General features: G+C 34.9%; 1 protein-coding gene across 10 annotated transcripts in view; it reads right to left on the reverse strand.

Moving 5' to 3' along the window:
- The window catches only part of mvb12bb (multivesicular body subunit 12Bb), a 264,229-nt gene that overhangs the window by 153,516 nt on the left and 83,986 nt on the right, over positions 1–26,727 (reverse strand). For 7 of the 10 annotated variants that reach the window (XR_012383532.1, XR_012383533.1, XR_012383531.1 and 4 more), the window contains exon 1: positions 2,547–2,598. The exons of 2 other annotated variants lie outside the window; for them this stretch is intronic. The gene's annotated coding sequence lies outside the window, so the exon portion shown is untranslated. 10 annotated transcript variants of the gene reach the window in all.

Below are 26,727 nucleotides of genomic sequence, written 5' to 3' on the forward strand. Positions count from 1 at the left end.
ATTTTTTGAGTCAACTGACAACAGTTGTTCGCTTCTCTCCTTCTCCCCTGCTGGCCACGCCGACTCCTGCCCGGTTGCTCGCGGAGCTCCACGCCCATTTTGATGCTTCGTTTGAAAAAATTCTGAGGTAGACCTAAACCAAAAGTGGGGAGTTTCACAGTAATTTTCACAGTATGTATGATAACATTTTGTTCCTCAGCAGAAAGTCTTATTTGTTTTATTTCGGCTAGAATGAAAGCAGTTTTTCAAATTTAAAAAAAAACATTTTAAGGTAAAAATTATTAGCCCCTTTAAGCTATATTTTATACTTGCCTAATTACCCTAACCTGCCTAGTTAACTTAATTAACCTAGTTAAGCCTTTAAATGTCACTTAAAGCTGTATAGAAGTGTCTTAAAAAATATCCAGTCAAATATTATTTACTCTCATCATGACCAAGATAAAATAAATCAGTTATTAGAAATGAGTTATTAAAACTATTATGCTTGAAAATGTGTTGAAAAAAAATCTTCTCTTCGTTAAACAGAAATTGGGGAAAAAATAAACAAGAGGGCTAATAATTCAGGGGGCTAATAGTTCTGACTTCAACTGTTAATGTATCATGATGTTGTGACCACACTAACACACAGCAGTCAAATGCCTACCACAAATTAGGCGCAACTCACGTCTAATACAAAGAACCTGATAAATATTGCAGTACACCTTTAAGGCTTTGAATGATAATAGGCCTGCGTTACGACCCAATGGACCCAACACAAATGACCTGAGATGGAGTAGCAATACAAACATAATTAGGCTCCAGCAAGTCAAGTCTCTCTAAACAACAAGCCACGGCAATCAGATATTTTCTAGGAAATCTAGATCAATCGCTGTCTATTTCCGTCCCGAGATGCTTCGGCTTAATGTGTACGCATGGATCACCAAGGATTAGTGACTAGCCTATGCGGAGGGTCCTTTGGCCTTTTATTAAATTACGTTTAAAGCAACCTACTGGAGTAAACGACACAGTTATTGCATTCAATCTAAATGTTTACCGAATTTATTGCAATTATGGTTATTAAATCTACAGGATTTACTGAGGCAGGAGGGTCTGTGTATAGAAAGTCAGTCGCGGGGACTTATTAAGGAGGAACGAGGATGGCAAATTAGCTTATGGAGGGAGAATGATTTCTTTCTTGTGTTAATTTGTACACTAATCAATGCAGCCTTTTCCTAACTGTGCTGGGCTATTTGATTGTAAAGCAACTTTAATTGAGAAATGGAGGCCAGGCTGTCCAGACTGGGGGCGACTTTCGATGGCACTAATGATGCACACTCATCTTCTAGTGTCTTTATGTTAAAGATCAAAGAGGATGAAGCAGATATGGCCTGAATGGCAACAGATGAAGGGAATCAGTGAAAGCAACAGGCCACATGCTTGAGGACTCCATCAAGGACTTTGGTGCTTATAAAGGATAATACAGATAGAAGGATCAACGAGCATTACAAAAATCTAATTAGTATGAATATTTGTACATCATTTAGTAGTGTTATTGCATTCAAATGTTGTGAAAATTTTTGTTTAATTTGATTAAAAAATATCAGTTGTCATTTATTAGTTTTGATTTTATGTGTTTCATGTCACAATTTAGAAAAAATAATAAAAATGTACTAAAACTATTTACTTATGGTTCTATATTGTTAGTACTTACAGTACATATTTTATGTCCTTTATGTAGCATTTAACAAATAATATTATAACTACTATTTAATTAACATAACTGCTAAATCATAATATTAACATGACATTTTGATTCAGTCATTTTAATGTGTATTATTATTGAGTAACCTAATATATATATATATATATATATATATATATATATATATATATATATATATATATATATATATATATATATATATATATATGTACTATTATTATTGTTATTCTCATTATTACCATTATTATTATTATTATTATTATTATTATTAATAATATTATTATTTTACTAAAGTTTTGCTACAACTAAAACAAAGAAACCATGGAAATATGCTATTGAATCATGACAACAAATTCACTTTAATAAATTAACCACGTTATTTGTGGTACCATTATAATCACTGCCAAAAAATATTTATTTTATTTTACCATAATAAAACCATGGTTACTTTGCCCTCTGCTTTACTGACATGGTTGAATTTTTTTTATACAAAAAATGGCATACATGTGCTAACCTCTCTACATGCAGTCAACATGCTGTCAGAAATTACTTCTATATTGATTTAACAATAGCTTCATTTATTATGTTTTATCAATGTTTAGCGGGTTAAGTCAGTCTGGAATATATTTTACAGTAATGAATTGTTTAAAAATAAGGCAAGCCGGACAATAACTGCGAAGGGGAAATCAACGTTTTGACTGTGACTGAATGCTTTAAACACATGCGGGTCATTTAGTTGTTTTTGTTTATCCTCGCGCGAATAGCGCGAATATACAGTACATCGTAATGTCACAGCAGCAGATCAAACTAAAAGATAAACCAGTAAATTCCTCATTTTTCTTACCTGAGGGAACCAAATGTGAATGCGTAGCGAACAGCTCTACTGGGATATACACAGAGACGGTCCTTTACTTCCGCAATTATCAATGTGATAAATGATTGACTAGGTCTGGGGAGATAAACGTGTAGTTCTTACATGTTGATCAACTCAGTCCGCAAATGGAAGACTGTAAGCTATTTGAAATCACTTTTATATAACTGCAAGCCTGTATAGACTGTAAGCTATTTGAAATCACCTTTTAAATAGCAGTTTATATGTCCAGATGAAATTTGATATTTTTCTTATATTTTCGCCATTGGCCTACTTCAAGTTTGCCTATTTTTGCGCAGGTACAATGCTGAATATACGATAAAATGTCAATAAAAAACATTATAAATTGGTAACACTGCTGGAAGTTAGTGACACGCATTTGATATTAAATAATTTATTGGAGCAACTTACATCTCATTCTTATACAATATGACTAGGCTATATGTATATGTATATATATATATATATATATATATATATATATATATATATATATATATATATATATATATATATATATATATATATATATATATATATAAAGTAAAAACAAGTTTGTGCATTTTTAAAAATATATTTATTTGTTTATTTATTCACAAATCAATATTATTACATATTTCATCTGAAAACACGTTTCATTAACACATCATAAACATACCCTACACTTTAATTATGAAATGTAGGTGCAAAACTATAAAAATCCACAGAATAAATATTATTCAATCTCATGCTTGCACAGTAGAAGATGAATAATCTATGTACATGCAAAGGGAGGCTCCTGTACCCTCGTAAAGCACAGTGAGGTGGAACAGATTAGGGCACAGCCAATTGCGTAGCATAAGAATACATCAGTCTGCATCGTCTAATGGCAGCCGCGCAGTGGCATAATCCTGATGGATTCGACTCTGTCATAACTTTCAGAGAAAAGAAAGAACACAGAAACAACAGCAAAAAAAAAAGCATCTGTTATCAACCCTACTTTCTTGCTGGAGCTAATAACGCACAAGAAGATCAAACGCACAGGAACTAAACAAGATTTAATGAACATAATAAGGTAATGAGACCTCTTACACTCATCATCATTCATAAAAAACTGACAATGAATCAATGCTCATGGCCCAGAGCAGGCGCCCGCCGCTAGTGTACACTACACACGTGTCAATGAGAGACTAATGGATGCCATCTCAACTGAGACTTGCTGTGTCAGTTTGGCTCAAAACCAAACCGCCCAAAAGCCGGAGAAAGATGTGTGGCAGATAGTGAGATCTCTACATGTGTTTCATGTCACAATGCCAAAAGAACATCAGGTCACGCTGAAACAGATATAGTGAGCCTTTGTCAATATTTACAGGCCCATCGAGATGCTAAAGAAACATGGCAGCACCTAAAATTGGCAAGTCACTCACTATCCATTGACGTAGTCCCCGAATGAGCTGAATGAACCGTCAATTACTCTGGCATAATCTTTATGCGGCGGATGCCCTTCCTACCACAACCCAGCACTGGGAAACATCCAATCCAGGCTCATTCTGATTAAGCATCTCCTATATATTTCTTGAGAGAGCAAAATATGTCCCAGGAGCTGTTTTTTTTTTTTTTTTGCAGTTTTTGTTTTCGCGAATTCACCAGAGGCAGCTGTGTATGCTTTTTGAGATCTCAAATTTCTCTCGCGAGTGTCATTCATGCCTGCTGTTCTCAAGTAAATGCACCAGAAGCCACTGCTGTCTGACTGACTTACTGACTGACCAACCGAGCAACCCCCCACCCTCGCCCTTCCCTAAACCCAAGCGGCAGTGTTTTAAAAAGCAATCCAGAAAAAGAAAAGCCCTCACCTGATTTTTACCACATTCTCACCCTGTTATTTACTTGTTTATTTTTAGCTTTTGGTTTTGTCCTAGCTACTGTACTTTCTGGAACTGTTCTTCACCAGAATTGTCACGGTCAAGTCCTCTCTGCATCTCAATTCCACTGACTTACATGCCGAGCTACCAGACAACAGTGGCAGACCAGAGGGAGGCTGGGCAGGGGCCACTTGTACTTCTAAGCGGCACACTTTAATATACATCACAAACTACTTAAACAATTATTCAGTCATTTTTTTTTTTCACGCATCATTCTGCAGTCTTCATAAACAAGATAATTAAATAAATAAAACTCAAAATAATCTTCCATGTTAGTTTATTTGACAAGTAACTTTGTATTGTAGGATAACACATTTCTAACATTTGAGTACATCAAGGCACATTTTCACACCTATAAACTTTAACAGATGCAGTTGAAGTCAATTTTTGTTTCCTCCCGTTAATTTAAAATAATGTTTTACAAGTGATCTTTAACAAACCAAGCAGATTTTCACTTCGGGAGTAATAATAAGTCTTATTTCTTATAGTTTGTGTTGAATAAAAGCAGTTTTTAATGTTTAAAAAACTATTTTTAGGCCAGTATTATAAGCCTGCCTAAGGAATATTAACTGTATCTTTTTGATACTCTACACAACAAACCAGTCATACAATAACTTGACTTCCAACTTTCCTAGTTAACATAGGAAAAGTAAAGTCTTAGTAAAGACTTAGTAAAGTCTTTAAATGACACTTTAATCTGAATCAAAGTAGATAGAAGACTTACACTGACTGTCACTAGGGCAAAGATAATAAAAAATAGTTATTAGACACGAGTTAGCTAAACTAATATGTTTAAAACGTGTTGTAAATAAATCCTGTGTTGAAGACTCGTGCTTCAAAAAAACAAATGAATGAAGGCAAAACTAAACCAGTTGAATGTGACTTTTACAGGAGCGTGACTGCAAACTACTTTTGATCAATGTGTTTCATCAATCTGATCTCTGCTACTTTTGCCGACTGTTTGTATCGGTCTCAGTCATATCTCCGCAGTCTGCCACGGATGGCTGATTTCGCTTCTCCGTGGCGTTTTGAAACAAAAATACACGTCCAAATTTAGGGGGGTATAAACAGTTTTTATGATGACCCAGGGACAACTCTATCAGCCAATCAAACGTCATGATGTCATCATTATGTGCCTCCTGCACAGCCGCAAAAAAAAAAAAAAAAAGGAAAGAAAAAAAAAATGCAAATTTTTACCAGTGAAGAGGACAAGTGAAAAGGGTAGGATTAGAAGTTTTCTCCTATCAATTCACAGAATGATCATAAAATTAATATTTGTTTATGGATTTGCTTTTTTTCCAGCTTAGCGAACATTTAACTTTAGTTTGCATCGACAAGTTAGCCTTATTGGCCGTCCATACAAGTCTAACGTTAGATTGATGTGCTCTAATGTACTTTCTGCCTCAAATTAAAACAAGATTAATTTTTTAAATAGACAGATTTTTTAAATAGTGTGCCAAGCTAGCAAATGCGATTAAACTTGGTCTTTTTCTAAAGTGAGTGCAAATTTGCATTATACGTCTGTTTTAGTATACATTATGCCACTGCAAATTTCTGTTGCGTCGCGTTCAGTTTCATTCAAAGACAAAAGGCTGAAATGCAGAACAAACAGCACTTGTTTAAACAAACGAGAGTATTTGAGACGCTAACGTACTGTGAGTCGATTATTTATTCTGTTAGATATGAATATGTTGACCTCAGGTCTAACTAGCCACTGGATCGCCCCTAGTTAGTTTCAAAAAATTCAATTTCTGTTAATTATTCATCCTCATTTTGTTCCAAACCTCTGAGAACTTTGTTCTTCTTTAGAACACAATTTAGTTGAAACCTGAAAGCTCCCTCTACATGTAAAGAAAGTTCGCCAAGTAGTACAGACCTTAATATTATAATGGCTCTATGGCAGCGGTTCCCAACAGTGGGGTCCCAGCTCACAAGGGGGCCTCAGAAAGCTCTGTGGGGGGTCGCGTCATATTTTTAAAATGTTTTAGCAGTGGAAATTAAGGAGAACAATCTCGTTGCCTCGGTTCATTTTATCCCCTGACTGACCAAAAAATGGACAAATTTGTAATTAGTTCTCCACAAAAAAGTCCCAGGTGAAGAAGCTCCAAACATTTCAGGTCGCTGTCCCTGTTTATCCCGGGAGTCTCCTGTATTTCAACCTACTACCCCCTCCCGTTTTGTTATTTCTCCCGGAAAATGTCGCCCCCACCACCCTGCACACCCCTTGCCCAGTCCTCAGCTTTTTGGTACAGTTTAAAACACTCCCGGGTCACCGACTTAGGTATTGTATCCGATCACTGTGGCTGCCTGAAACGAGGCCGTTACTTACCCGGTTCACAGCTGTGTTCACCCCTCCTCACCCCTGAAACAAAGCCACCAACAACCCAACCTCCTCCCCCCATTCCCCATCCTGCAATCCCCCCAAACCCCTCCACCTGTCCTCAGTTTTTTGATACAGTTTGAAACACCTTCCGGGTTGTTGACTTAGGTATATTATCTGATTGCAGCGGCTGCCCGAACCCCGGTGCATAGTTAATTACCCGGTTTTCAGCTTTGTCCACGCCCCTCACCCCTGACACCATGCCACACCCACCTCCCCCGGTCCTAGGCTTTTTGGTACAGTTTGAAACACCCCCCTGGGTCATCAACTTCGGTATAATAGCCCAAAACCCTGTTCATAATTACTTACCCGGTTCTCAGCTGTGTCTTAGGTAGGTATAAATATGTGTGTGTGCCTGTCTAAAATCTCCACTGTCCTGTCCCATAAAAGTAAAAACTGCTAAAATATTTTATTAAAAAAAGTCTCTAAATACATAGTACTGTGCAAAAGTTTTAGGCCAACAAAGCTAATGGTGATGATCTAACAACATCGAGCTTTGTTTTTGAAGCTTTGGTTGCGTACTTGTCTTGTATGAGTTGTAAGCACTGGTGCCTCCTAAAACAATTCAGCACAATAATACAGTAAAAGCCAGTGATTTCTTTAACCATACGGCAGCTTACACAGGCTGTCAAGCGATATCTCACGCACTTTCTGCAGTACAAACATCTCCACTAACTCCCCGAGCTGTTCTCCTTCATCCTGCTGTGTTCCAGTGTCAGCTGAACTTCTCAATGTCACACCTGACTCTCCTGACAAGGTGGAGAAAAAAAAAGAAGACTACAAGCCTTCCTCTAACACCTCAGCTAGATTTCACAGACAGGCTGAAGTTGATGAAATAAAGCATGGAGTGTGGAGAGATGTTTTCAGAAGGAAGGAGGAAAAGCGGGGAAGTGGCACACCTGTTAAAGTAATGGTCTAATTATGGAAAAGGTGGTGAAGCACTCAGCGCCAAACAGTCAGCGATCAGCATTCTCACACTAACTGTGAAAGCCGTCAGCCATTATGGGCTGGTTTTAATGCGCGCCCTGACGCATGCTGGGGATTTGCGGGTAAGATGAATGATGCCCGCATGCATGTGTGTGTGTGTGTGTGATGGGGGTGGAGATGGTCCGCTGAGCGATGCAGATGGTACATGGGAGGGGGGATCATTAGATATGAGGGTGCTTTGTTTGCAGCGCTGCATTTCTTACATTCCAATAAACCGCCTCTTCAGGTCCAGTAAATGCCAGCCGTGCGGTTCACTTGCACGGCCTTAAACTTCCTACAAAAGACCTTGTCAAAGGTATTGGATAATAAGGAGTTGCAAAATTCTTATAATGCTGCTTAAATGTCACAGAGTTCAAATAAACAACGAAATGGCATGTTTACACCTTTAGAACTAACTGAGTGTGTTCTCAAATTTCTGCAGGATTGGACCACCTATCATGCACAAAATTCAATGCTTTAAATTTGGAAAATATGTTCATTTAAAAAAGATATATATTTGAGTTTAATTAGATTTTTTTTCAGCTAATAAAACTAGGAAAGTTCTCAAATCATCATGCATCCCATGTACAAATATGAGCTTTTATGGGTGTAATTGAATTGCTTTTTAGGTGTTAAAAGTATGAAGTATGTTTAGCACTTTTATTAACTTTTTAAATTCATTAAGTCCAAAGATTTTCTGAGAATACAAAAAAATGGATGAAAGATCTACTTATTCAGTTTTAGCTGTATGCAGGATGTTTTTAGATTACAGTTTTTCTCAATTGCTTTGGCTCAATTCTCAACTTTTTTTTGTTTTTTAAACGATTAGTTTAGATCTCTAAACAAGTAGCTTATCGTTCACTTCAGATTTGCATTTCTTATTGATTTAAGAAAATTGCAAATGCTTTGGCACATATGTGCAAACAGTGTATACAATTGTCTGTAGTTTGGACAAAGTAATTGTATATGGCTTGTTGATCAAAACTGATCAGTCGATTCACATTTAAACTGTCAAACTCTTCCCAACTTCTCAATAATTTTTTCATCGTGTAAGCTATCACGCTCAAAACTGTTTATTCAATCATCAAACATTTGTATATGCACGTTTACAACGTAAATATCTGATACTGACATTGTTTGTAATGTCTGTTGAATTGGTGAATGACCTCTTGTTGCATTACAATTTGCGTTATCTTATCAATCAAGTTTGGAAGTATATATACACTAAAACCCAACAGTCAACTTTATCAAATGAAATAAGTGTAGTTAACTCAAAATTTACTGAAAGTTAATTCTACTCATTTGAAAAGAGTTTTGAACTCAGTGTTGAAGGTAAAGAGTTAATTAAATAACTCATTACTTTAACTTGAATAGAGTAAGCTAACAGTACCCGTATAGATTATTATTTTTTTTACTCAAATGGTTTGTAGCAGACGACGCAGTGGTGCAGTACTGTAGGTAGTGCTGTCGCCTCACAGCAAGAAGGTCGCTGGTTCGAGCCTCTGCTGGGTCAAAGTTGGTGTTTCTATGTTGAGTTTGCATGTTCTCCTTGTATAAATAAAAAATAAATTAAATTAAATTAAAATCAAATTAAATTTGCTGCAAATACAGACTTGGTACCCGTTAATACACAACAATGATGAATAGATTGATTAATTCTAAGGATAAATCCATAATTTCCTGTGTATGATTTTGCTTTTATCAATGATTTATGGTAGTATCAGACTCCAATACTTAATAATCACTGATGAAAAAAATTGTTTTTGATGCAGTGCCGCAGTAGGTAGTGCTGCCGCCTCATAGCAAGAAGGTCGCTGGGTCACTGGTTTGAGCCTCGGCTCAGTTAGCGCTTCTGTGTGGAGTTTGCATGTTCTCCCTATGTTCGCGTGGGTTTCCTCCGTGTGCTCCGGTTTCCCCCATACAGTCCAAAGACATGCGGTCCAGGTGAATTGAGTAGGTTAAATTGTCCATAGTGTATGAATGTGTGTGTGAATGAGTGTGTGAATGTTTCCCAGGGATGGGTTGCGGCTGGAAGGGCATCCGCTGCGTAAAAACGTGCTGGATAAATTGGCGGTTCATTCTGCTGTGGCAACCCCGGATTAATAAAGGGCATAAGCCGACAAGAAAGCAAAAGACACTTACTGCAGAAAGCTCTCACAGTGTATCATTTAATATCTTTGTTACATGTTTTCCAGCAGCTATTTTGTATTTTGTTGTTTATAGAATTCTTGATGCTGTCAGGCCTCAAGAAAAGCCTTTGAAACAGCTGAAAATGCCTCCCCTGAATACGCGTGAGAAAGAAAGGTCATTGGCTGTGTTTTCTAATTTACCAACACTTGTCTGGGGACCTGCAGAGATGGAGATTTCTTTGTTACCAGGCAGTGTAATAATATCCTTATCTCGACCTGGGAAATCTACAGAAGCCCTGGCGACCTCCGTCTCCACGCTCAAGCCATTACTTGCGGAAGAGTGAAAAAATCCGCCACGCTCGCCTCAAATATGATCCACTCCTTGCTCCCTCGTCCCCCTTTTTTTTTTTTTACTTGCGAGCATATGAAAAGGCCCCGTGTCTCTTGAATAGCTTATAATAATGTGTTTTAAGAAGCGCGGCCTTACTGCACCCAGAGGACGCAGCCGAGTGCCTGGATGTAATATCCATGTATTTTCCGCAAGTAATTAAAGGTCAGTTTGGGTTAGTCTACAGTTGCCTGGCTGGAAAGAAGCACTCCTGCTCTCTTTTCCACTCATCAGCTGTGATGCTTTGCCAAATGTGATTACATCTTTTTTTAAGCCATCTGTTATGTTGGCACCGTCGATGCATACGTTAAAAACAGCCCCTTATTGCTATTATCGGATACACCATACCAGCTCCATTTGCTTTAATCAGGCGAGCTGTGATGCTCATCGCGCGTTAATGTTTAAGGAGACTAAAATGCTATCGCAAAATGATTTGATTATATTTATCAGGACTCCACTCGAATTGAAATTAATCCGGACTCAACCTCGCATAATATTTCTTGACGTCTTCATTGCTTGATGTTAACCCGAGTTAACAAGGTCAGATTTGTGACCTCGACTTTAACAGAGGCCGCTGATTTTCTTTTCGCTGATAGATTTAACTGCCAGTTTTGCTTTATTCACACATGTAGTGACAAAAGGACACTGTGCAGAAAATCATGTTTAAAAAACAATTAAACATTATGAATTGTTTACAGTGAGATATACTGTACACACATACTGTACACCACTTTATGAGGTACATCTGTTCAAATGCAAATATCTAATCAGAAAATCACCTGGCACCAACACATACATTTATATATGTAGATTTGGTCGATAATTAATTATTAGTATTGTTGTTGATAATGTCCATCCCTTTATGGCCAAGAGGCTATGTTTTTGCAGGGTAAAGTGCCATTTAAAGGGCACCTATGATGAAAATTATCTTTTGTTAGCTGTTTGGACAGAACTGTGTGTAGGTATAGCGTTTCCACAGTCATATTGGGGTGATATAATCCCAGCAAGTCTCTTTTTAAACATTTCCCGAAGTTAAAATAGGATCCAAATCCCTCCCATTTCGAGACCCACAGCAATGTGACGTGGGAGTGCGGTTTCCCCGCCCACTGAACTGATTGACAGCCACGTATTAAGATGTCTCTAGTAACGCGTATAATCATATCAACAAGACAGGATGTGTACCAAGCAACTGGGATTTAAAGATCTGTTCAGCTCTCTGTGATCATCAATCACCATCAAATGTAATTAAGAATGAGTTAAACAAATTGAAAACATCTTTAAAACAGTGCATGTTCATAATGAATTACAGCAATTGTACCATCTTTCATCACCACATCTGCATGTCAGTACAATCATAAAAGAAGACACTTCAATCCTGGTTTGTAGACATTAAATCAGGTGTATTTTGTACATTAACATAACAGATATCCATACAGAAGTGAATATTAACATGTATCCTGTCACATGTGCCATGCAAAAACGTTAAACACATCTGCTGTGTGTGTGTGCCCACTTTGTGTGTGCATAAACTTTGTAACGACACTGACTTGTTGCAGAAAGGCTTAAATTAACTCCACAATAAATACATCAAACAATCACTGGAGAAGTTTGGTACAGAATTACTGTACTATTTCACACAAATGTTGTAAATGTAAATGTAAAGGTGACATTGTTTAAGCTGTCTTTATAATGACTTGACATATACAACTTGACATATACAAAAACATCAAAAGATGCGGTAGTCCGAGAGAACTTAACATGCTGCAATTTAAGATAACACATGCAATTACAAAAAACGACAGCAAAGTGCTGCAAATCCTCACAACTTTAAAAAACATGCTGCATTTTTACACAACGCAAACAAATTAATAAAACGCTCTGCATTTTCTCTCAACACAAACAATTTACGAGAACACGCTGCATTGTCTCACAACACAAAAAGAACGGAACACAAGGGAAATGTTTCAAGGGGACCCAAAAACGTGATGGATGCCGCTGTGCTGTGACTATAGCTTAGTGAAGTTGTAGATGATCTTTAAAAGGTGAGTTTTTTTTGTTTGTTTTATTTAATATGCCGATTCCTGTGTCTTTATTGTTTATTAGCATAAACAACCATAACCTAAAAAGCCAGCCTGATCTTACGAGGAAACATAAGTATTTTACATTTTGTCAGTTTAGTGGCTAATTCGTAAAAGTTCAGACGCACAAAAATGTATGATTTTAAAAAGGAGGCGTGGCACCCAACCCCACCCCTAACCTCAATTGTCATTGGGTGATGAGTAAATCATACTAGATTGTTCAAATTAGATTGCACAAATTCATACGAATTAGCCACAAAATCAATAAGTTCCGAATTGCCGCGGGATTGCGTTGAAATAGACGAGTCCGACACGCTTTAGTGTCTCCTTGAAACATTTCCATTTTGTTGTGAGAAAATACAGTGCGTTTTCATAAAATGTTTGTGTACATTTTTTTAAAAATGCGTTTGCGTTGTGAGAATTTTGGTGTTTTTTGTAATTGCACGTGTTCCTAAACTGCAGTACATTAGGCTCTCTTGGCCAAATATAAACCTGTCTTTGTACTGTATTGATCAATAAAACTTGACATTATCAAGACATCACTTGTCATAAATCTGTCATAAACATGACATATTTATTATAATAATTGTGTCATGACTTAGCATAGCATCATTTATATTTTTCTTGACATAAACTAAAATAAAAAAAATGGATTTGTCATTGATTATTGGCCCTTTTACTGAGAAACTTTAATGTTTTTCCATTATAAAAAATTATGAGAAAACAATATTAACAATAAAATTGAAAATGAGTTTTTTTGTGTTTATCAGCTGTTATCATAACTTTTGGTGTGGATTTTATTATGATTTAACTTTTTGGAGTGTTTTAACTTGACTACTTTTGTCAGTTACCAATGTGTGCTGCCATGATGGAGATACTCGTATGCAAACAACAGCATGATTACTCACTACTGAATAAGTTGTTCAGCTAATTTATGCCATGGGAGCTACTAAATCATAGCAAGTATTTTTTTTTTATATAATTTATTTAGTTAACATTTTAGATTGAAATAAATATGCAATATTTAGGAAATTTGTAACAAAGCCTGAGATCGACCAAATAGAAAAGTAAATTGTAATACAAACAGCAAAACTTGAATAAGAGGTACATAATTTGGATTATCTGATCCATGATGCAGTCTCACTGATAATAATCCAAAATTATAGTTTCCTGCTGGTGCCATTTATTTTGGTTGTGGTATATTCCAAACTAAAAATGTAAGTAGAGTTTCTAAGTAAAATTATCTGTAGATAGATCCAGCCATTTAGTATCAGGATAATTTTTTGCAGCAGTCAGAACAACAAACAGAGTTAGGTTGATAGACAAAGAGAAGTATTAATCGTCCAGCAAAACAAAAGAAAAATATACTTTAGGTCTCATTAGATCCAATAGGAGGTCTCGTATCCTGGACCAGAACATTAAAATCTGAGGACATTCCCATGAATAAAAAAACTTCTGCTTTATATGTTACAGCTTTTGGCAGCATTTAGAACTCAAAAATGTTTCAGAGTTTTGAACAAACTCAAAATGTGTTCATTGTTATCCAGTCTATTTGATTAACACAGGCCAAAACAAATAATTGATCATTTTGAGCATCGATAATCAGCAAAATATGTTAATTTCATTCGGTTCAGTGGCATTGTTTATGCTCTTCTCTCCAACATGGCCGACTGATGATGCATCGTGAAAACACTCTATTGTTATCCTCCAAGTTATCATCCTTAGCATGAACGGGCATTTAACAAGGTCGGATTTGTGCCCCTGACTCCAGCGGGCACCGCAATGCTCTTTTGCTGATAGATTCAAGTGCCAACCTTGCCTCGGTCACATGCACAGTGACACGGACACATCGTACACGCCGAGCTCGCATATTCACACACACAGACACACACACACACATTCGCACTCCAGCGTCTGGCAGGAGGTCTGGCTCGCTTCGACTGGCTGCGCCTCGCTGCCCTTGTGCAGCGGTGTGCCAGTTGTGCCTCCCCCCCATTGCTGCGAATGCCACCATCTGGTGAGCCACGTGGACATCATAATCTCCCCTTAATTACATTAGCGCCGCAATCAGTTACTGCATTACAAGGCCCGGCGAAGAGCTTTTAAATCTTGGAGGAAATCATAAATAATTGCACTAAGTACCCGGCGCCAGATGTGCGTGCCAACTTGGCGGGCATGAGATAAATAGTCACCCCTGCTGATGACGCTGTTCGATATTGGTGGGGGTTTTTTGGGCGATGTCATCCTTTTTTAGCCTTTGCTCTTTTTGCTCTCTCTCCCTCCATCATCTCATAGTCCTCTTGGCTCTCCTCTTTGCTACTGGCATAAGGAATAGCGAGCGCTTACCGTCCATTACCATTACACTGCTGGACCTGTTGCTGTCCAATTTTGCAGTACACAGTGAAAAGCGGGCATCCGGGCTCGATCAAGTAACTGTTACTGCTTTTGTTGTAGATGAGGGTTTTTTTTTTTTGGTGGGAAGATGTTGGTTGTTTGCTCTGAACATATTTAGGTGTTGTCCTGTACAGTAATCTGAATTAACACATCAGAGGTGCTTTCAGGCCTCACTCACTTGTCTTCCTTGGACCTGATAGTTTTGAGCTGTGTTTGTCAATGTCATGATCACAAAGAGATGTTTAATGTCTAAATGTACAGAAGTGACATACAGTATCTAAATGTAATGGAGTATCATTTAAAAAATGTCCTTCGAAGCAATGTGCAGTTATAACATTTTGATTAGCCATTATGAAACCATACATGAGATGACAACAACAATGGTAATAACAATAATTATTACCTGCCATACAGGTCAATTGAATAAGCTAAATTTTCCATAGTATATGTGTGTGAAAGAGTATATATGGGTGTTTGTCAGTGTTGGGTAGCGGCTGGAAGGGCATCCGCTGCTTAAAACATACTGTATGCTAGATAAATTGGCGGTTTATTCCACTGTGGCGACCCCAGATTAATATAGGGACTAAGCTGAAAATAAAATGAATGATAATAATTCTTTACACATATACTGTATAGTGCTTTTCTAAGACTCAAAGCGCTTTATCTCAATCTCCTCATCTACCTCCAGTGTGCAGCATCCACCTGCATGACGCGATGGCAGCCATACTGTGCCAGATCTCACCCCACACACCAGCTGATTGGTGGAGAGGAGACAGAGTGATGATGCCAGGTATGATATGGGGATGTTTTGGAGGCCATGAGGCCAGTGGGCAAATTTGGTCAGGATACTGTAGTTAAACCCCTACTCTTTTCAAAGGACATTCTGGTACTTTTAATGATCACAAAGAGTTAGGACCTCGGTTTAAGGTCTCATCCAAAAGACGGCGCTCCCTGAGCAGCATAGAGTCCCTTTCACTATACTGGGGCATTAGGACCCACACGGACTGCAGGTTGAGGGTCCCCTGCTGGTCTTACTCACACCACTTCCCTTAGAAGCGCAAATGCTTTTGGACAGCTATGATATTCTAAACAATTGAAGTCAAACCTATTTGCACTCCTGTGAATTTATTTTTAATTAATGAAAAAATATTTTACAAGTGTTACTTCACAGAGAGGAGATTCTTTAATTTAAGTTTTTTTTTTTTTTTTTTTTTACATATTTTTATAAGACAAAGAAAAAGTTACTAGAAATTACTAATAATTAAATATATTAAATATTAAAATAAATATTTTAATAACTAATTTCTAATAAATTTCTAATCTTTTTTTCCTTTGCCATGGGGATAGTGCATAATATTAATTCATTTGGCTTAGTCTCTTATTTATCAGGGGTCGCCACAGTGGAATGAACCACCAACTTCTCCAGCATATGGTTTACGCAGCTGATGCCGCAACCCAACACTGGGAAACACCCGTACACTCACATTCACACACACTCATACATTATGGCCAATTTAATTTATTCAATTCACCTATATCTTGTGGGGGACTGTGGGGAAACTGGAGCACCCGGAGGAAATCCAAGCGAACACAGAGAGAACATGCAAACTCCAAACAGAAATGGCAACTGACCCAGCCGGGACTCGATACAGCGACACTGGTGCGGCAGTGTTGCGATGTGATCCAGTTATGTTGGAGTTCTGTGATTGCTGTTGTTGGCTGGTGTATGGTTAAAAATTATGGCAGCAATTTCGGTTATTTTGATTTAAATAAATTAAAATGTAAAACACATATATTTATAGTAATCTAATATATTGGGTGTTTTTGTGCATTTGGGCTGGTTTTGGACAGCTTTTGGCCTTTTGTAATTTAACAAAGGGTGAATATTTCTCTTGCATCATGATTTATACTGTGAGTCTGTGAGAGTTTTGCTTCATCTGGAAAATGTCCACATTCCACTAAACACAAATAAAAGTCACATTCTGTCAAAAGACAAACTCAATTCTAAGGTAGAGCAAACAAAGAGCTGTTACACTGACAAATGGTCAATTATACTGTACATAATTGTCTTTCCTAATTGTGTCCTCATTGCTCAGTTTGAGGACAAATATTCAGATTTGCCACTTGTCATTTTTAAAGTCCTCATGAACTAATGTCTGGCTCAGAGAGGCAACACGGAGGATGATTCATTGGACCTGAATGGAATGATTCACAATTATTCGCTTATTGTGAAAACACAAATGACTGTAGCATTCATCAAATTCAAATGAGGCAGTAAAATAAATGATGCCTGTGTTTTGTTGAGGAGCAGACTGCTTTTGGAAAGAAAGAAAGAAAGAAAGAAAGAAAGAAAGAAAGAAATGATGTTGACCAGTCTCATGCTCATTTTCATCTTTAAACCAATATGAGTTGCAAATATGAAAATGATTATAAATTACTGTTGATTTAATCTCCATTTCTTCACAATGCTTTTGGTCAGTCTTTATGTCGATCTGTTTTAACCAATGAACAAGCTTGTGACTAAATCTTTTATGTCTGTTAGATAATCAAACTGTAAGCCAAACCTCAGAACTCTGCCCTGCCTTCATTATGACTTAAGTGATGCACACAGTTTGTTTACACCAGAAACATCATGTATGGGAAATGTTATTTTTTAATGAATTTGAGGAATGAAAAGGTCATGACTAGACCCACCCGGAATCTGCGCGCGCAGAATTCTGCAGATTTTCTGCCCATCATTAATTCTGTTTATTTATTTGAGTAAATGTGTGTAAGTCTATATTTATTCAGTTTTATTTTTTTTAATGAAGTTCAGTAATATTATTGTCTAATATGAAAATGTTCATCTGATTTACATACAATGCAGTTTGTACAGTAATATTTTCTGTCTTTTACTTAATATATTATATGACAAACTTGCTTAATTTACCAAATCAAGTGAATCTAATTGGATTTGCATTTTAAACATTAAATAAAAGTTAAAAATATATAATTTTTTATTTCAGATATTAAGGTTTTAGTAATGATACTTCCACAGAAATCCGCAGATTTGTACCAAAATTCTCAGTAGAAAAAGCAAAAAAAGTCCGCAGATTTCGTCTGGCCCTAGTCATGATGTCAGGGGGCCAAAATTCAATGTCTAGTCAGCGTCTAAGGACGTCAAATTGACGTCCTGTGCCTTCAGGATAAGGAATCTATAGAAACTCTATAGAATTTATAGCAAAACTGAATTGAAAAATTTAAGCAGTGGTTGGGTTTGTCCATATACTCCTGAAACTTGGAATGAAACAAGCTAATAGGTGTTTATTTATTTATTTGAAGTGCATAAATAATTATCAAAACCTGTTAACAGATGTTGTTGCAATTAACATTAAACACCCTATGGATTTGGACAAAGGTTTCAATCATACAAACGACATTTAGCCTGGTTGAGTATGTACAGTGTGTGTGTGCATGCGTGCATGGATGCGTGTCTGTGTGTGAAGCGCAGCCACTTTAGCTTCTCTCATTTGCTTTCATTCCAAGCAGACCCTTGTTAGAAGAAAAACCAGAGGGGGTTGACGAAGGAGAATTCCAGGTATTGACTAAATATATCTTTTCATTTATCATAATTTCTCCTTCCCACTTTGTCGCAGCTTCACTGTTTAAGGAAGATGGATGACACAAGATGTTGTCTTGCCTTTCAGACTCTTTCTGCTTGGGTAAGTGTGTCCAATGCTGAATTATTTTGCCAGTTTATTACTCTCCAGTAAGCGGCTGTCACCGTGTTCCCACTCGTGTCACTTCCTGTTGGAGCCTGCGTACGGCCTTATCTGAGCGCCGTCAACTGTCAGATTGCTTGTCAGCCATTGTGGCTCTATAGAAACATGGCTGCGGCGAATCCCAATTGTAAATCAGCATTTAAATGGAGCGCACTTTAAATATTTCTGTTTTTCTGCTCTCCTGAGTCTCGTACGCTCAGGCTTTGCGCTTATGAAAATAGACAGTTATTTTTAGCGAACACTGAAATCAATAATTCTCATCTATCACCATGCCCGGGCGTGTAGAGGTGGATGTTTAATGGCTTTGTGCGGCTTGTGTATTGTAAACTAATATTATTGATTTGCAAATGCAGCATGTTCGCCTGTCAATCACACATGACATCAGAGATGAATGGAGAATCAAATATCGCCTTCAGGACGCCATACAAACTGTGTTAGACTATTGTTATCGACTTTGCTATCTATGTTCGTGTTTTTTTTACATATTAGATGCCAATCTGACTATTAAAATACCAAATTCCCTACAAAGATGAAAAATTTTAACATAAAAAAATGCATTATCAGAATAATGTGCTCAAGACTGAACTAAATGTTTCACGTAAAGATCTTCTGTAGTTTAAATGTATATTAAATGAAATTTGATCACTTCCAGTGCTCAGCATAATTGAGTACACCCCATTTTAAAGATGAATATTTTTATCCGTTTCTCAGTGAATATAGGTAATGCATTTTGGTGCATTTAAAGAAAAGAGATTTATTAAACAGGTACATTTATTAAAATAATATTTTAGTCACCAAACATATTTAGAAATAGAAAGATAATACAATAAAATTCATGTGAAATATTGCAAAAAAATTACAAACTACCACATTTCAACAACGTTTTATATATTTTTTGTTTCTCTTGATTTTTGATATTTTTTGAATATTTTATTTAATTTTTTCCCCCTGACATATAGATTTGGTTTAGAAATTATTGAATTTATATGAAAGTTATTTTGTTAGATTAGCTCCAGATTTGGCTTCAGTACTGACTAAACTAATGTATATAAACAAATATAATATTGTATAGATTCCTATAGAAAACTGACTATCAAGAATATAGCTTAAAGGAGCTAATCATTTTGTCTTTAAAACAGTTTTTAAAAAATTCTAAGCTGACATAAAACAAATAAGAATTAAAATATTATCCGACATACTGTGAAAATTGTTAAACATCATTTTGGAAATATTAAAAAAAAAACTTTCAAAGGGGGGCTAATAATTCTGACATATGCATTTATTTTGAAAGTGCTCTTTGTTTACAAAGAGATTGCTTTAATTTGAATCAGAAATACAGGAAAATAGTAATACTGTGGGTAAATACAGTACATTGTAAAATGCCATTATTCCTGTTTATATTATATTATATTATATTATATTATATTATATTATATTATATTATATTATATTATATTATATTATATTATATTATATTATATTTTAAACATTATATATAATAGATATTATACATGTTAATGGAGATAATTCAGTTAAATAATATTATCTGCAAGTACAGTTTTTATTTGTTTATTAATTTTTTAAATATTTATTAGAATTTTTTATAGAATGTGGACATTTATTGGATTAGAAAATCAATCAATCAATTAATCAATCAATAAATTACTACATTTTACTAAAAAACACTTTTTGAATTTTGAAAGGAGCAAATGCCTTGTTGACACCAGAGGTCAGAGGAGAATGGCCAGACTGGTTCGAACTGATAGAAATGCAACAGTCACTCAAATAACCACTTGTCAATATGGACCAAAATATATATATATATATATATATATATATATATATATATATATATATATATTTTAATAATATGATAATCTGCTATAGATAATCAGACAAAGTATTAAATCATATTAAATCAATTAGAATTATATTAGATCAACAAAGATATTATAAACCAGCCCATAAATACTTCACACATTGTTTCAATGCTTAAACACATGCATAAAGTAGAGTCTCCAAAAAAAAACTGCAGTGTTGCCCTTACATCCCCTGTCCTGTTTCTCCCGGTGCCACAAGGGCAGCCATTAATATGAGAGGGGGGCCGATTCCCCTGGTGCAGTGACTTATGAGAGGGGGTCCTGTGACACAGACCCCGCCAGAGTGAAATCGCTGACTGTCCCATAAAGCAGACATGAACCCCAACCATCTGCTTCAGTGCTGGTTACCTTCAGCTACTGGTGTTACTGTGATCACCTGTAATACTTCATCACAGAGTAGCTCTACAGTCAGCAGTTCAACTTTTATTTCAACTCCCTGCACTTTCTGGAGCGCACCTGTATCTCTCAGAAGGTCAGGAGCTACTGTTAGCATGTGAAATTTGAAGCTGAGCATTGTTTAATATCTATCTATCTGTCTGTCTGTCTGTCTGTCTGTTTCTCTCTCTCTCTCTCTCTCTCTCTCTCTCTCTCTCTCTCTATATATATATATATATATATATATATATATATATATATATGTACAGTTGAAGTCCGAATTAATAACGCCCCTGTTTATTTTTTCCCCAACTTCTGTTTAATGGAGGGAAGATTGTTTCAGCACATAATAGTTTTAAAAACTTATTTCTAATAACGGATTTATTTTATCTTTGCCTTGATGACAGTAATATTTTACTTCATATTTTTCAAGACACTTCTGTAAAGCTTAAAGTGACATTTAAAGGCTTAAATAGGTTAATATGGTAAGCTAGGCAGGTTAGGGTAATTAGACAAGTGATTCTATAACGATTGATTGTTATATCGGAAAAAAAATAATAGCTTAAAGGGGCTAATAATTTTGTCCCAAAAATGATTTTTAAAAACTAAATACTGCTTTTCTTTTAGCTGAAATAACACAAATAAGACTTTCTCCGATCTAATTCGTACAGATTTTTCGTACAGATTTTTCGCGCGCAGATTCCGGGTGGGTCTAGTCATGACCTTTTCATTCCTCAAATTCATTAAAAAATAACATTTCCCATACATGATGTTTCTGGAGTAAACAAACTGTGTGCATCACTTAATTCATAATGAAGGCAGGGCAGAGTTCTGAGGTTTGGCTTACAGTTTGATTATCTAACAGACATAAAAAAAATATTACCAGACATACTATATATATATATATATATATATATATATATATATATATATATATATATATATATATATATATGTGTGTGTGTGTGTGTGTGTGTGTGTGTGTGTGTGTGTGTGTGTGTGTGTGTGTGTGTTTGCAGTTGGAAAAATGGTTTGTTAAAATTAAAACAAAGTAAAATAAAACACTGGTGTTTGTAATACCTTATACTGTTTTTAAAGTATCTCTTTTTTTAAGTTTGAAAAACTATAAAATATAATAAATCTATATATATATATATATATATATATATATATATATATATATATATATGTATATATATATATATATATATATATATATAGCACTTTTCAGTTATTTATTTCAGCAGAAGTTTTTTTTTTTTTTTTTTTTAATAAAATAAAATAAATTGATTGGTGTTTGTAATATATTGTACTGTTACTTTAAGTGTCTGTTCTTAAAATTGTCATTGGCTACCGGTTAGGTCATGTATTGATTTTAAGACTCAGTCCATAACATCTGTGATCTTGTGACACTTTCTACTTCTGCTTGCAGTCTTTGCACTGTCTTACCTTGTTACATCCACACGGCACACTAAACACCAAGGGCTTTTTCACACCATGCGCTGATATTATGAGATACATTACCCATTACCATTAGGAATGCCATTTCTTTGAGCTGTTTAAAGAAGACTCACCTCTTTAGCAGTGTTTTTAATGTACGATTTATTCAGCCTGATCTCACGAGAAAACGTAAGTATTTTATGTTTTGCCAGTTTAGTGGCTAATTCGTACGAATTCGTACGAGTTCAGACGTACGAAATGGTACGATTTTAAAAAGGAGGCGTGGCACCTGACCCCACCCCTAACCCCAACCGTCATTGGGGGATAAGCAAATCGTACTAAATTGTACGAATTAGATCGTACGAATTCATACGAATTAGCCACTAAATGAAAAAGTTACGAATTGCCGTGAGATTGTGTTAGATTTATTGTCATCTAACTTATTGTTACAACTTCTTGATGTTAGTCAAGGGACTGAAATATGTAACATTTATATTGTGTTTTTTGTGTGTAATATGGGAGTAGAAAAAAACATGCATCAACCAAAATACTGCCAAAAAATTATAATTTATTATACAAATATCTAATTTTCAACACATTTCTAAACATGATAGTTTTAGTAACTCATTTTTAATAACTGATTTCTTTTATGTTTGCCATGATGACAGTAAATAATATTTGACTAGATATTTTTCAAGACATTAAAAGGCTTAACTAGGTTAAATAGGTTAACTAGGCAGCAGAAGGTAATTAAGCAAGTTATTGTATAAAGATTGTTTCTTCTGTAGAGTATTGACAAAAATATAGCTTTAAGGGGCTAATTAATAATTTTGACCCTAAATTAAAAAAAATAAATAAATAAAAACTGCTTTTATTCTAGCCAAAATGTAACAAATAAGACTTTCTCCAGAAGAAAAAAATATTTTCAGACATGTCCTTGCTCTGTTAGACATCATTTAGGAAAATATTATTAAAAAGAAAAATATTTCAAATGGGGTTTAATAATTCTGTATATAACAACAAATAACCACAAAAGGTAAATTATATCAATTTAAACTATACTATATTTATTTTCCTATCTATTGTTTTTTACTGTTTTATTGTTTTTGCCTTGTAGCACTTTGAGTTTGAGAAAAGCGCATTACAAATGTGTTATTATTATTATTATTATTATTATTATTATTATTATTATTATTATTATTAAAAAACAGGGCGAAGCAGTGGCGCAGTAGGTAGTGCTGTCGCCTCACAGCAAGAAGGTTGCTGGTTTGAAGTTTGCATATTCTCCCTGCGTTCTGCGTTTGCTCCACAGTCCAAAGACATGAGGTACAGGTGAATTGGGTAGGCTAAATTGTCCATAGTGTATGTGTGTGTGTGTATGTGTGGATGTTTCCCAGAGATGGGTTGTGGCTGGAAGGGCATCCACTGCGTAAAAACGTTGCGGTAAGTTGGCGGTTTATTCCGCTGTGGTGACCCCGGATTAATAAAGGGACTAAGCCGACAAGAAAATGAATGAATGAATTAATTATTAAAAAACAATTGTGAAAAGCTGCTTATGTTTTGAATTCAGTTCCAGTCAATCATTATTGTGCTTCTTTAATACTAAATATAATAAAAATGTAATTAAGAGACTGGTAGACAATTTTTAGTTTAACAACATTTGGTATGATAACATTACTTTAAAATGTCAAATGAAAAAAAAAAAGTCATTTACATTCCATTTTTTATTTTTTCTATTTCCCTTAAAACTGTTTGTTTCATTAGTTGTCACTGAAACTCAAGGTTATTCCAGAAAATATTGATGTGGCTCTTCTGAAATAAATAAAACATGTCTGAAAATACTGCAAATGTCTTTGTTATTTTTACTAATTATTATTATGTGCATGAACTTATTTAAAAGTATACTTGCAGCTTATGAACAATGTTTTACTCAAACTGTAAATTGTACAGTTCTATATGGTCTCTTACTTTTATTAAAAGAATTGTAAATAATTAACTAAAAAAATAAATTTTTGTATTGTATTGTACTCTATTGTACTAATTTTACTATTTTATTATATTCATATATTATACTTGTGTTACACAACATATGTATTATGCACAATATGGAAAGAGGAAACAAAATGTCTTTGTGCTACGTTTAATTACCAGATGTTTAGGATTGCCACCTCAGAAGTCTTGGATGAAAACGACCCCATTAACTCAAACTGGCAACTAGTGCAGCGTATTTACTTTATTGTATCTCATATCTCTGCCAAACAGCAATCTGTTACTGAATCAAACAGCAGAAACATTTGGTAGTAATAAATCTATCAACAAATCAGAGACAAACAAATGCTGAATAAAATCTAAATGACTACCAAAGAAATGCCAGGAGTTCAAATGCACAGTGAATGAGTACCAATAAACTCTAACAGACACTTTGTTCTTTTATATTGCTGTATCACAGACTCTGCTTATATTCAATGGCATACAATAAGTGAATGAATGAATGAATGAATGAATGAATGAATGAATGAATGAATGAATGAGTAAATGAATGAATGAAGTATAAATCATACAGCATTTAAAACTAAAATAGAGTTTAATGACATTTAGTTAGTTTGGAATTGAGATACAAATGTAGTTTAAGTTGCAAATGTTCAATTATAGTGCAGCTTAAAGATATCAAATTTATGTTTTCGTAATTTAGTTTAATGATACATTTATTCTTATTTTCACTTTAGTTTAAATAGTAATTTTTGTAAATGGTTTTAATTTAAATATATAAATCATTCCTTTTTTAATATTAAGAAAAAAAAAGAACTTTCCCATGGCCACTATTAAGATATTAAAATAAATCTATACTGTTTATTAGGGCTGCACAATATTGAACAAATATAACATTGCAATATTTTTTTTTTTTTTTTTATTCTATGATGTACAGTATATTGCGATATCAATATGATTTCACCTATGTGAGTTGAATGACTATTTGAAAAGATTGTATCATGTTAGATTGGGATGATACTGTATAGTGCATAAAATATAATAAACACACAATCTACAAGCACAGATAAAATCAATAAAGAAAAAGAAACAAAAAAAAATATGTTTACTTATTTATTAAATAAAGTGTTTTGTTGTTTTCCGGGGAGTCTGTATTTATATATACAGTAATTAAATAATCAAATGTAAATTAATAATAAATAATAATAATGTCCTACACCCCCCCCCTTTTTTCTCCCCCCCCTACTTTTATCATGTTTTTATTTATTTATTTATTTATTTTTTTTAACTATTATTATTTTATTCACTCCTTTTTATTAAATATTGTTGCTGTTATTATTGTCATGTTATTTATCATAATTTTTTTATATATAAATGTTTTATTTTTCTGTCACAAAAATTTAAAAGTGGAAAGTCTTTCACTATGTCTGTCATATCAGTCATTTATTTTCTTTTCACGCAATAAAAAATAAAAATAAATTGTTGTTAATTTGTCAATGGTACAAACGGTACAATTTCTTGACTTTTTTAAATGCCTGAATGCATTTAAAACCCTCACACAGACACAGGCCTCACAAAAGACTTGCGAAATAATAAATTATAATCCAGACTCAACATTGCATATACAGTATATACTCGAATTGTGTTATTGCGAATGATCATTGCGATATATCGATGCTGAAATGATATATAGTACAGCCCTAATGTATATTCTATTCAGACTCAGACTCAACTTTATTATCCCGTTCAGGGAAACTAAAATTGCAGTAAGATGCCATAACACAGATAAAGATCCATGTACACATTACCAAATTATTATCACAAAAGATACAATACAATTTTTTTTTTTTTGGATGCATCTCCCTCCCCACTGGACTTAATTAATGAACCAATGGCCACCATTATAAGATAACTTCTAATTCTATTTGTCCAGCAAATAGGAACTCTAAAACTACATTCTGATGGCAGCGGCTGAAACACAGAGTACATGTGTGATTCGCTGTGCATAAGATACCCTGAACTCTCTTTAAAACAATTACAGTAAATTACCATTAGACCAGTTTGGCTAAAACTGATGATTTTGCCTGCCACCTTCACAAAGCTACACAACCTGTTCTTATTTGACAGACTCAGATTAACATACCAAGCTACAATGCAGAAAGATAAAACAGATTTAATAATTGTTTATAAAACAGTGCCATCATAGAAGCACAAACATGAAACGATTGTTTCCTCAGAAAAACTTTGATTATAGACAGCCTGGGTTTTAGGTTGGAATGTCAACACATTGTCGATAATGACCCCTAGGTATTTATGTGTGTTAACAATTTCACTGTCCAAACCTTTAATAGTTGTTATGCTGGGGGTAGGAGAATCCTTCTGTAATCTATCACCATGTCTTTTGTTTTGTTACATTCAACTGGAGAGAAAATCTTTCACACCAGGAATTCTTCCACAACAGGACCATTCCCCG

The sequence above is a fragment of the Danio rerio genome, chromosome 8 (assembly GCF_049306965.1).
Source record: "Danio rerio strain Tuebingen ecotype United States chromosome 8, GRCz12tu, whole genome shotgun sequence".
In the NCBI taxonomy this organism is placed as follows: domain Eukaryota; kingdom Metazoa; phylum Chordata; class Actinopteri; order Cypriniformes; family Danionidae; genus Danio; species Danio rerio.